Source organism: Corvus kubaryi, unplaced genomic scaffold (assembly GCF_017639235.1).
Source record: "Corvus kubaryi isolate FWS band 111438036 unplaced genomic scaffold, C.kubaryi_AGA036_p1.0 37309, whole genome shotgun sequence".
Lineage (NCBI taxonomy): Eukaryota > Metazoa > Chordata > Aves > Passeriformes > Corvidae > Corvus > Corvus kubaryi.
Genome location: NW_024581097.1, coordinates 316,899 through 327,917, shown reverse-complemented (window position 1 = coordinate 327,917; position 11,019 = coordinate 316,899). Strand labels below are relative to the sequence as shown.

Genomic DNA, 11,019 nt, shown 5'->3' with positions numbered 1-11,019 from the left:
TGGGGACACCGGAGGGACCGGGGAGCAGCGGGGGGTAGCGGGCCGGACTGGGGAGGCGCGTCCTCCCCGCACCCCTCCGCAGCGCGCGGTGCGCCCCCCGCCCCGTCCCCCCGCAGCCGCGGGGGCCGCTCGCTCGCGCTCCCCGTTTTCTCCTCTTTGCCCGTTCCCGTGGCTCCCACCCCCCCTCCATCCCATTTTCCTCTGGAATCCAAAGTTTTCCCCGCAGCCAAGCAGGAAAGTTGGAGCTCAGCACCGCTGCGGGAGCCGGGCCCGGGGGTCCCGGTGTCCCGGGGGTGCCTGGGGTCGGGGTCTCACCGGTCCCAGGGGTGCCCGTGACAGCCCGGCCTCGCCCCACGCTCCCGGCTCTTGCATAACCGGGGCTGCTTCCCCCGGAGCCGCGACGCCCGGCTGCGGAGTTTGGCTGTGACCGGGCCTGGTGGCACTGGGAATGTGTTTATCCAGCGACCGGGCTGTCCGTCCCCCCGTCCGTGTGTCCGTTTGTCCAGCCTCCCCCCATCCGTCCATCCAGCTCCCTGCCAGCCGCTCGTTCCCAAGCCGTGCACGTCGCGTTCCCGGCCCTTATTGATCTATTCAGTAAATACTTGAGCTCGTCAGCTCCATGGCCGGGCTGGGAATGTGCGAGGGGCCGCTCTTGGCAGCGCCGTGCTCCGCACTGGCAGCCGATCCAGCCGGGAACCGGCGGCCGTGGCGAAGTTCCTCGCAACGCCTGGACGCGCAGGGCTGTTTTTCCCTTTAAAAGCAGGGAAATGGGGGGGGTGTCTCGGCTTTCCTGTTACGGATTCCCCTCTGTCCGTGTGGGAATGGCCTGGTGAAATGAGAGGCCGGAATGATGGATGAACGAGAGGGCTTTTTTTGTTTGTTTGTTTTTTGGAGGGAGGTTTTTCTGTCCCATTTCTTTGCCCACCTTCGAGCGCAGCAGGAGAAGGGATTTGGTGTCGTGGCAGTGGCAGCATCTGACCCGTCACCGGGTCGGAGGGATGGAGGAGGAGGAGGAGGTTTGGGCAAACGCCAGATCCCTGCCCCAGATTCATGTCTGGGGTTGCAGGAGGCCGGAGCCTGCGGTTTCCATCCTCCAGCCCCTCCTCGCCCTACTGGGGGTGCGGGCGCTCGATCTGTGTCCCTTGGAGGGAGGTGACAGGAACGGAGCAGCTCAGGGCACCCTGCAACCTCCCCCCAGTGGCACCTGCGGGGCTGATTGAGCCGCTGGCCGCCGCCCGGTGAGCTCAGCGGTGCAGGTGGCCAACAGCTGAGCTCTCTGGGGTCACCCCTCCAGGGACCTGAGGTCTCAGAGGCATCATCTCCGCTTGGAGGTGGCTCGGAGCAGCCGGCGGATCCAGAAGTTGGTGGGGGCGGAAAGGAGGCATCGCTCATTGCATAAGCTGCGTTGCCTTTGGAAACAAGGCTGCGGAAAGATGATGAGCTGGAGGGAAGTTCCTCCATCCTCTTCTTCACCCCAGGAGCTGGAGTAGGGCAGAGACCCCCCTTCCTCCTGTTGCAAGTTCCCCTCCTGAGGGGCTCCCTTTGGCAGTCATGATGGGGACGAGGTGCTGCTCCACTACCTCGGGGTGCTGGGAGCTGTGTGAGGGAGGATGTGGAGGCATGTGGCGGATGTGGAGGCACCGCAAGCGTGTGGTTAGGCTGGCTGGGAGGCAGAATTTGCCACCAAGGTGCCACCTGAGCTGGTCCCTCAACCCTGGCAGTCCTGGCCGGGCTCTGGTTTCCCTGATGCAGGTCTCCCACTGCCCCAGCTGGGTGCAGTGGGGCTCTGGGAGAGGCCAGGATGTCATTGGGAGCAGGGTGCAGGTCCCCATCCTCGTCTGCAGAGCCAGTTCCTCACACCCACTGCCTCTGTTTGCAGCTCTGGAAGCTCTTTGCTTGTTCCTGGACAAGAAGAGGACAAAGTCCAGCCGTGGGGTGGGAGGAAAGCTCTTCCATGGGGAACAAAGGGCACTGGTGGGCAGCTCCTGTTTGCCCAATTCCTCCATCGCTTCCTGGGCCCTGTGGCGGCAGAGCCCCAGGAGCGGAGTGAGGGCAGGCAGGGTTCCCCTCCGTTCCTGTTTTGGAAATATCTGTGGTTAAAGGTGGCTGGGGTGTTTTGGTGCAGCACTTCCCTCTTGCCACCTTGGTGGTCTGGCATGCCCCGCTGTGTGTCCGTGTGTGCCCGTGTGTTCCCAGGTGTTTTCCCGTGTGTTTTTCCATGAGTTCCCGTGTGTGCACACGTGTGGGTGTGCGCACGCTGCTTCCCTAAGCGTGCACGGACACGCCCGGAGCTGCACCGGGTTCAGTGGAGGTGAAGAGTGGAGGTTTGGGGTGCTGGGAGGAGAAGGCAGGAGCTGCTGGAGGGGCATGGCTGGGGGTTCCCCCTGCAGTGTCCGGAGCGGTGTCCGGCATTCCCATGTGGAGCATCCCAGCCGGACGCTTGGGGTTCCAGTAGCCCCATGGGGCTCTGTCCCGGTGTGAGAGGTGCCTGGTGCCCCTGTGGTGTCCGGTGAGAGGGCCGGGCTCTGGCCCCCGTCCCACGTGCTCGCTGTCCATGACAGGCACTGACGTCGGGAGGATGGGGCAGTGCTGGAGCATCCCTGGCAGCGCTGCCAGGTTCGGGGTGAAGCCGAGGCGTCGCCTCCTCGCTGCTTCCGAAGCTCCTGAGGCGCCGTGGGCGGCGTGGGGGTGGGAACAGCTGTGGCAGCCCCCTCGCCTTCGGTGTCTCAGCCCCGCCGCTCGCTCCTCGTGTTCTCTCCGTGCCGGTTCCATGTGCTCCGGGGGAGCCTGCGAACCGGGAAGGAGCGGGGGCTGCTCCAGCTGGTGATGCTTTTCCTCCAGTGTGAGTTGGGATGATGGGGAGCAAAACCGCCCAGGTCCTCCCTGTGCCTCCAAGGCCCTGGTTCCTGGAGCATCCTCCTCTGGGTCCAGCTGGTGTCCATTGGTTCCTCTTTGCCCCCAGCCCATGCCTGACCCCTGGTTGCCCAATGGGGCTGTCCAGGCTCTGCTCTGCTGCACGGGCGTTCCCCTCTCCTCGCAGGAACAGCAGGATTGGAGCGGAAAATCAGAGACAAATTAAGGGAAAAGCTGCATAAACCAGCTGCTGGGTGGGGTCCCGAAAACAGCCCTGGAGTCGGCTGAGGGGATGGGGTGGTGGAACGAGAAGCTTTGAGGAGGGAGGGTTGGCTCCCAAAATCTGTGCTCCCACTGCCTGAGAGGAGGGTGTTTGGGGAAGGACCATGGCTCCTTCCCCCTCCGGGAGGGCACGGGGGGACCTGGCTGCCCCCTGAGGTTGTGACAACGTCCATGTCACCTCCCAGTGCTCACTGAGGGTGGGGAGAGGGATGGAGCATGGGCAGGGTGAGGGCCAGGAGCCCTTTGGGCAGAAACTGGGAGCACTGGTAGCATCTGTAGAGGTGATGGTGGTGACAAGGTGAGGACATTGGATGCTGGTGAGGAGGGATCTGCTCCGGCTGTCAGGTGGATCCTGCTGCCGAGGACCTGCCAGCGTCTCGCGAGCACTGGGACTCTCTGCAGGGAACGGGGCAGCCCGTGGGGCCCCTGGGGACGGTGTCCACACCAGGGTTTGGCTGCGCTGGGAGGCAGGAGAAGCCGTGCTCGTGTCTGTGACCCCCGTGGCACTCCAGGGCTCTGGCTGTGCCTTTGGGGAGCTTTCCCAAGCCCGTGGATGGTCTTTTGGTTGGAGCCTCTCCAGAACGGTGCAGGGAGCACGTGGTTCCACGTGTGTCCTTTGCCCGGCAAGGGGGTGCATGGGAGGCGCTTCCCGAAATCCCAGCCAGGGCCGGGCCCTCGGGAGCCGTGGAGTGCCTGGAGAGAGGGGGGAACACACAGGATGTGCCACATCCTGCTGAGTCAGCGCCACCGTGAGCCCATGGCTTTGTCATGGGGCAGGAGGTTCCTCTTCCAGGCGTGGAGATGATTTCGGTTCCCACATCCACTCCAAGCACTTTCCTGGTGAAGATAAATCTTCTCTCTCTGCCCCCCAGACCTCCCAGCCCCGCCGGGATCTGAGTCTCTGCGAGAGCTGCCTGCCAAGCCCAAGGTCCTGCTCCCAGCTCACCCCAACAAGCTCCACTGAGGTGCCTGGGATGAATCCGGCGGTCCCAGGGTTGGGAATGGGCTCCTTGGGGTTGGTGCTGATCCCGGCCTGCGAGCAGTGGGTGCATCGGCCTGTTTCCTCCCCACAGCCCTGGCTTTGCCAGGCAGGCAGGCCTCTCCTTGTGCTTGGCATGAACTTTATCTCCGTCAGCTCCCTGAGAGCGTGTCCAGCTGTGTTCCCATGGACATCCCTCTCCAGGGACACCCCTCTCCGTGTGGGCTTGGTGGCCGGTGGTGCCGTGGCCTTGCTGAGCGAGTGCCTGGGGACGTTTTGCCTCCAGCGCTGTCGTCCTCGGCCTCTCCCAAACGGAGCATCTGCCCCTGCTGCAGCTTGTTTTCCAGGGGATGCTTTTCCCCTCTCCTTGGGATTTTGCAACCCAAGGCCACCTCGAGCTATTTACAGCCCAGGTTTTGCTGTTGACTTAACTTCCCAGCCCTTTCCACGCACCATCCCCGGGCAGCCCGACCTGCCCGGCTGCGACCACACCAAATATTTTCAGCATTTTCTAATCCGGCCCAAACTCGTTGTTTTCTTTGCTGTGTGACTCCTATTTTTGAAGGAAAAACGCAGGGTGGGCCGTGAGGGCTGCTCTGGATGTTATTCCACCGTGAGAGGTTGCGTTCCCCAACGTGGTCTGGCCATTTCTAGGGCTAAATATAGACTCCAGTGTCCTTCCTGAGCCAGGGAACAGAGCGGGCTGGAGCTGCAGTCATGCAGATGCTGTGCAGGACCACAGACAGTCCCAGCACCGCTCGTGGGGTTGGCAGCAGAATTGTTGGATAATGCCCTTGCTGGCAGCTCTGAGCTTCTCCAGTGGGACCGTGCTTGCAGTGGCATTGAGGGGAGGGATGGGAAGAGCATGCCGGGCTCCGGTGAGTGCCAGGAGGGTGAGAGCAGGTCTGTGGTGTCCGAAATGCATGGGCTGGGGCTGCAGTGGGAATGGTGGATGTCTGGGAGGGAGTCTAATTGAGTTGGAAGTTGCATCTTTAATTGAGTGGGGTAATTAGCCTCGTGCTAGATGCTGTTTCTCCAAATGAGACCGTGGTGAGGATGGGCAGGTGTTGGGGGTCTTAACCTGAGAATGGGCAGGCGTTGGGGGGGGTCTCATCCTTGGGACAGGCAGGTGTTGGGGGTCTCATCCTGGGTGTGCCAGAGGTGGGAAGGTTGGGGGGCAAGTGTGGGGGTTGCTGTTGAATTGGGGGGGCTGCAGTTGTGGGGGGGAGAGAGGAGTTGCTGCTCTTGGACTCAGGGCTCTGCCATCCATCCCTTGGTGACCGAGTTGAGGAGGATTCCAGCTGGGGGAGGCTTTGGGAGCCGTCCTGCTGCTGCCCCCAAGCCCCGGCCTCACTGGGAGTGGCCGGGTTTGTTTGCTGGAGGTTGCCTGGCAAAAATCTAAATGTTCTGAGAGCTTTGGATGGCATCAATCTCACCCATTTACCTGCAGCTCTTTGTCCGTGGGTATGGGCTCGTGGTCCTGGGTCACATGTGGCTCGTTCAGGCCACCAACAATCACAGCTGGCCAACAGCGTGGCCACAGCTTGTGCAGGAGTCTCTGCACCCCTGGCCCTGCACTGGGCTCCTCAGGACCGAGACTCTCCTGGTGTCCCCTCCCTCTGCTTCCCTGTGCCCTTTGATGCTGGCAGCTGGTGATTCTCTCAGAATTGGAATATCGTGGCCTAAAGGATGGCACAGGAGCACAAACCCTCGGTCCTGGGGAGCAGCAGGATGCTCCTCTGCCCACCCTGCCCCCTGGCATGCTGCTGGTGGGCTGCCAGTGTGTGCTCACCCACCCCCATGTGCCCACCCACTCCAGCCTCCGCTGGGGACACACATCTTCCCTGTCTGCTGCTGCCGGTGTTGATACCCCTTGGCTGTCCCTGGCTCTGTCACTGCCAGGAGAGCGGCTCCAAATCTTGGGGGGCTCTGACCCGGGGGCACAGACACCCCAAACTGTGGTGCTTACGGTGGTCCCGTCCTCTCCAGGCGCTGGGAGCTGAACCCCTCCGGCCCCCAGCGCAGGGAAAGGCTGTGAAGGGTTTCCTCCCGGCGGGTGTCGTGGTGCTTTTTTATTGTTTGGAAAAGGAAGCACTTGGGTTTAATACTTCCCACTCCAGCCGCCTTCCCAGCGCCCCGGCGGATGCTGCGGGGCACCGGGGCGGGCGCCGCGTGGAGCGGGGCTGTGCCGGTGCCTCCGCCCCGGGGCCGGCTCCGCATCCTTGGGCCGGTGCCCACGCCAAGGCCCCGCTTCCTGCCGCAGCCCCCCGGCCCTTCCAGATGGGTTCGCTCAGGCTCTCCTCTGCCGGCCTGGAGCGCATTTTCCCCCGGGAAGAGCGGGTTTGGAGCCCAGCGCTGCTTACTCACCAGCGCCGTGCTCTCCTCCGCAGCTGCTCTGATGCCATCAGCCCTCGCCCAGCGCTCCCTACGCCCTTTCGGCTGCATGAAATCCTAAATTTTCTTTTCCTGCAACTTACAGAAGTTAAAACCAGGGAAAGCAGGATTCCTGACCCGCAGGAAGCCCGTGGGAGCATCCAGTGGGGATGCCAAGGGTTCAGGCGGCATCTGGGACGCAGCACCAGCTCAGGGATAGCTGTGCCAATTCCTCTTTCACCATTTGTACCAGTTACAGACAGATGGGACTTTTCACGGTGCCAGGGATGTTTTTCCAGTGGAGCAGCTGCCACCTGGAAGCTGTGCAGGACCTGCCTTCCCAGGAGGTGCTATCAAGGAATCCCCAAACCTTCGCCCTCACCAGCAGCACGTGCTCGCTGTGCTGGGGGGGTGATGGGCGGCAGGAGCTGTGTCCCCACGGACCAGCTGGGCTTGGTTTTGGGGGCTGGGATGGGAATTGGTGACAGCCAAAAGCTGTGGCAGGAGCTGGGCAGGGCCATGGCATTGTCAGGGGTTGTTATCCCTGCAGAGACCTTGGAGATTGCGCCGTGCGACGGTGGCTCCGTGACCTTGTACTCCCCAGAGCTGGGAGATGCTCTGAGGTCCCCTAAGGGACCCAGGTCCCCAGGGGACCCCAGGAGGTGACCTGGAGGCTTGGAACAGGTCTGGGACTCCATGTCCTTGTGCCCCTCTTGCTGTTCTCCAGCCTCCTGGAGCATCCAGCATCTCCTGGGGGGTGACAGTTCCCTGCCCCAGCTGGGGTGGGACCCTCCATGTGCACTCCAGTGAGGATCCTGGCCATCCCAAGGATCCCAAATCCCAGCTGGATCATCCCTGGCTGCGTTCACACGGGCAGGTGGAGCCGAATCCAGAGCAACTCCCCGCGTGGCCGCGCTGCTCGGGAATAAAAGTCCCTTTATGCTGGAATAATTAGTGTACTCAGAGCATGCTAATTATTCTGGGATAAAAGTGACTTTTATTCCAGCAGAGTGTCCTCTCAAAGGGCCCTTTCTGCCCGCTCCCAGGGCACAATAGCTGCTCTGCTCCGTTTCCCCATCCCAGACAAAGTCCTTATTTGCGGAGGCAGCGAAATTGAGTTGACTAATGAATTAAGGCCAATGGTTCTGGCCAGGCTCCAGCCCTTTGAAAGCCTTGGCGAGCTGATGCCCGGCCCGGCGGGAGGAAGCACGGACCCTCCTGCCCCACCGAGCCCCCGGCAGCCTCCCCTCCCTCCCTCCCAGCTGCCGGGATGAAATGCCTATTAATCTACCCTGTGGAATTGCTTTATTCCCGGCGCAGGCAGGGCTCTGGAGGGAGCGTTATCAGCTCCAGCCACAGGCCATAAATAACCACGGCGGTGCAGAGCGCCGGGTCCTGTTTGGGTTCCCAACTGCCCAGGGTGTAAACATCCCGCTCCTATTGCTGGGATAAGTACAGGGAATAAAGCCTGGGCAGGTAGGGGAGGTGGGGGGAGCTCTGCAGGCCCGCTGCCCCCTCCCCATCCCTCTTTTGAGGAAGGAAAAAAGGGACACGGGGCACCCCGGCAGGGATGGCCACGGGCCAGGGCCGGCTGCAGCTCATCCAACTGCACCCAGAGGACTTAAGCCCCTTTCTCCTGGCTGCAAATGCTTTTTTTCTTTCCCTTTTTTCCCTCTTTCCTTCCCCCCCCCCCCCCCCCCCCCCCTTTTTTTTTTTTTTTTTTGCCATTTAAATTGCAGATAAGCTAGAAAAAGAAAGATACCAAAAAAGCAGGATTCTCCCTTGAATCCCCCTCGGCTGAGGGGCTGGAGCTGCCCCTCCTGCCCTTCCCCACCACAGTCTGGATGATCCAGCTCTTTTTTTTTTCTTTTATTATTATTATCCCCAGTTCTGGCAATGCCGGCGCTTTCATTTCATCTGCTTCCATCTCCTGCCATTTTTCAGCTCGTTCCGCTGCGGACTCTCCGTGGGGCTGGAGGCGGGAGGGGACGCGGGGGGGATCGCACTCCGGCACGGCTCTCCCGGCTCCTGAATTTGGTTTAAAATGCAAATCTTTCCTTTATTCCCCATTTTTTTTTCTTTTTCTTTTCTTTTTTTTTTTTTTTAAATGGATTTCATCTGAAGGCGGCGGAGCTGCTGGAGCCCGGGGAGCGGGAGGGGAAGGGGCTGGGCGGGGGGGGGGGAGCGCATTCCTCCCAGATTTCCTGATGCGCGTTCGCATGGAAATCGTCTCCCCCCGGACGCGTTTGAAGTCAGGTGACGCCGAGCTGCGGGATGGACGCAGCCCCGGGAGCCGCAATATGATTTTCTCCCCCTTCCCCCCTCCACGGGGAATGCTGGTGGGCAGCATCCATCCCCTGCCTCCATCTCCCGCTTCCCTCGGGATGCGCTCGCCTGTCCATCCTCCTCCTCTCCGTCCCCCCCCATCCTCGCTCTGCTCCTTTGTCTGGGTTTGGAGGCAGCCTTGGCAGGTCCTGGCTGCTGGGAATCCCATCCCAGTGCACGTGCTGGGGGTGTTGGGGGGCTGCTGGGGACCCCCTGTGCCCTGGAGTTGTCGTCTCTCCCCGCTCCGCTGCCCGGAGTGAGCCGGGAGCTGGGCTTGACCTCGGAGCGAGGGGGGACATCAGGATGGCATCTCCCCACCCCTGGGCCACCACGGGGTACCCGATGTGGGGATCCAGTGGCTCCCAGTCCATGTCCCATGGGGAGGGATGGGTGTCCCTGGCTGTGGGGAGCGGCCAGGTGGGCGATGGGAGAACGTGTGGAACATGGCTGGTGGGAAAGGGGCAGGGATGTGCTGGTGGGATCTGGGGATGGGTGACCAGAGGGTGCTGGGCCCTTAGGATTTTGGGATGTGACAAGGGGGTGACAGCCCTGCCTGTACCTCAGCATGGGTTTGGGGCGGGTGGGAACTTCCAGCTGCTTCCCAGCAGCATCATCTCTTGGTCAGGGCCGGGGAGATGGGCAGAAACCAGGGATGGAAAACCAGGGAAGCACCGGAACGCTGGGGCTGAAGCGATGGTGGGGTTTGGTTTTGGTTGGATTTGTCGTTATCCCCTTGAGGGTTCCAAAAAGGGGGAAAATCGGAGCAAACCCTCTCCGGGCGCCCGCATCCAGCCGGAGCCTGTCCCAGGAACGGCACTGAGCTGCCATTCCAACACCTCTGGCACAGCAGAGCCAGGCTTGGCTTCTCCAAACTGTCTTTTTTTTTTGTTTAAGGAAGGTGAATGCCTTGTGATTCCGATGCCATAGTCCGACTTGAAGGGAGAAGGGGGAAAAAACTGTATTTTAAAGTCAATATTTACTCAGCAATTGGCCGTCCCCGTCCCCCAGCCCGGCCACATACCTGCGGCTGCTCCGGCGGGAATGGCCGGGAGCCCTGTCAGTCCTGGAAGCGCCGGAGCTGGGATCTGGTTTGAATCTTCCCTGTTTGGAGGGGGCCGGATGGAAGAATTGCAAAAATGCATTTGAACTGTTTTGGGATAGTGTGTTTAAATGCAAAACAAACAGCTGAGCCTTCCTTTCCCTTTCCCCCTGGAAAAAATGTGCCTCAGACCTGAGGGTTTGGTATTTTAAATGTCTCTATTACCCGCTTCAGCTTTTGGGAGCCGGAAAATTTACTGGATTTGGGTTTTGAGGATCAGCCTCGAGCCTCAGCTCGGGGAGGAGGGAGCGGGATGGGCTCTAGGCTTTGGCTTTCCCAGCGCCTGTCCTGAGGCTGCGGAGAAACTCCAGGACACTGGAAGTTCTGAAAGCACAAAAAAGGGACAAATGCTGTTTTTTCCTGTAGTTGGGGGACAAAGGATGGATGATGTGGGGGAGAGAAATGAAGCCGAAGGTGACTCTGATGTGGTTTTGGTGGATTTTGTGTGCTGAATGTGGTTGAGTTCGTGTCTTGGGTGACTCCAAGGCTCCGGCAGCTCCGTGTCACAGATTCCGAGCTGGCACTGGAGGGGGTCCCACGGGGGCCACGGGCTTGGCTTCGACTGGGAAGAGTGGCCATGGATTTCTAGAGTGCTCCAGCCTCGATCCACAGGGAAGGAGGAAGAGGAGGAACATTGGGATGAAGGCGTGGTATTCCTCTGGCTGATGGAACAGGCTCTGCCAAAGAAAGGCCGAAATTGCCCAAAACACAACAACCTGCCCTGTTTTGGGGGTGCTGTGGCCGTGCGAGGTGGGGATGGAGACCTGGAGGAACATGGAGTGGGAATGTTTCCCTCTGGAGTGGGTTTATTCCCTCCCTTTGGCGCTCCCTTCTCCCCCAGAACATCTGGTTTGTGAATCGCGCCCGTCCCAGCCCGTATTTATGGCCAGCGCTGTTTCCTGGCCGGCCTCCTCCTCCCGAGGAGAGGAGGAGGAGCTGGGCTGAGGAGGAAGCAGGGAAGGAGTTCTTTCATATTTTTGCGCTTTGCTTCCAGGCTGTCCAGGTTTTTATGTCGTCCTCATCTGTGGAATGAAGGTCTCGTGGCATCTGCTCCAGGATCTGCTTCCCCACCTCTCCAGCAGCCCGTTTCGGTGTCCATTTCTTATTT

General features: G+C 60.8%; 1 protein-coding gene across 1 annotated transcript in view; it reads right to left on the bottom strand.

The window, feature by feature from the left end:
- Positions 1-403, bottom strand: part of STAT6 (signal transducer and activator of transcription 6) — an 18,050-nt gene extending 17,647 nt beyond the window's left edge. Inside the window, exon 1 of the mRNA XM_042028965.1 lies at positions 316-403. The gene's annotated coding sequence lies outside the window, so the exon portion shown is untranslated. The remainder of the gene's footprint in view (positions 1-315) is intronic.
- Positions 404-11,019: the final 10,616 nt, after the last annotated feature.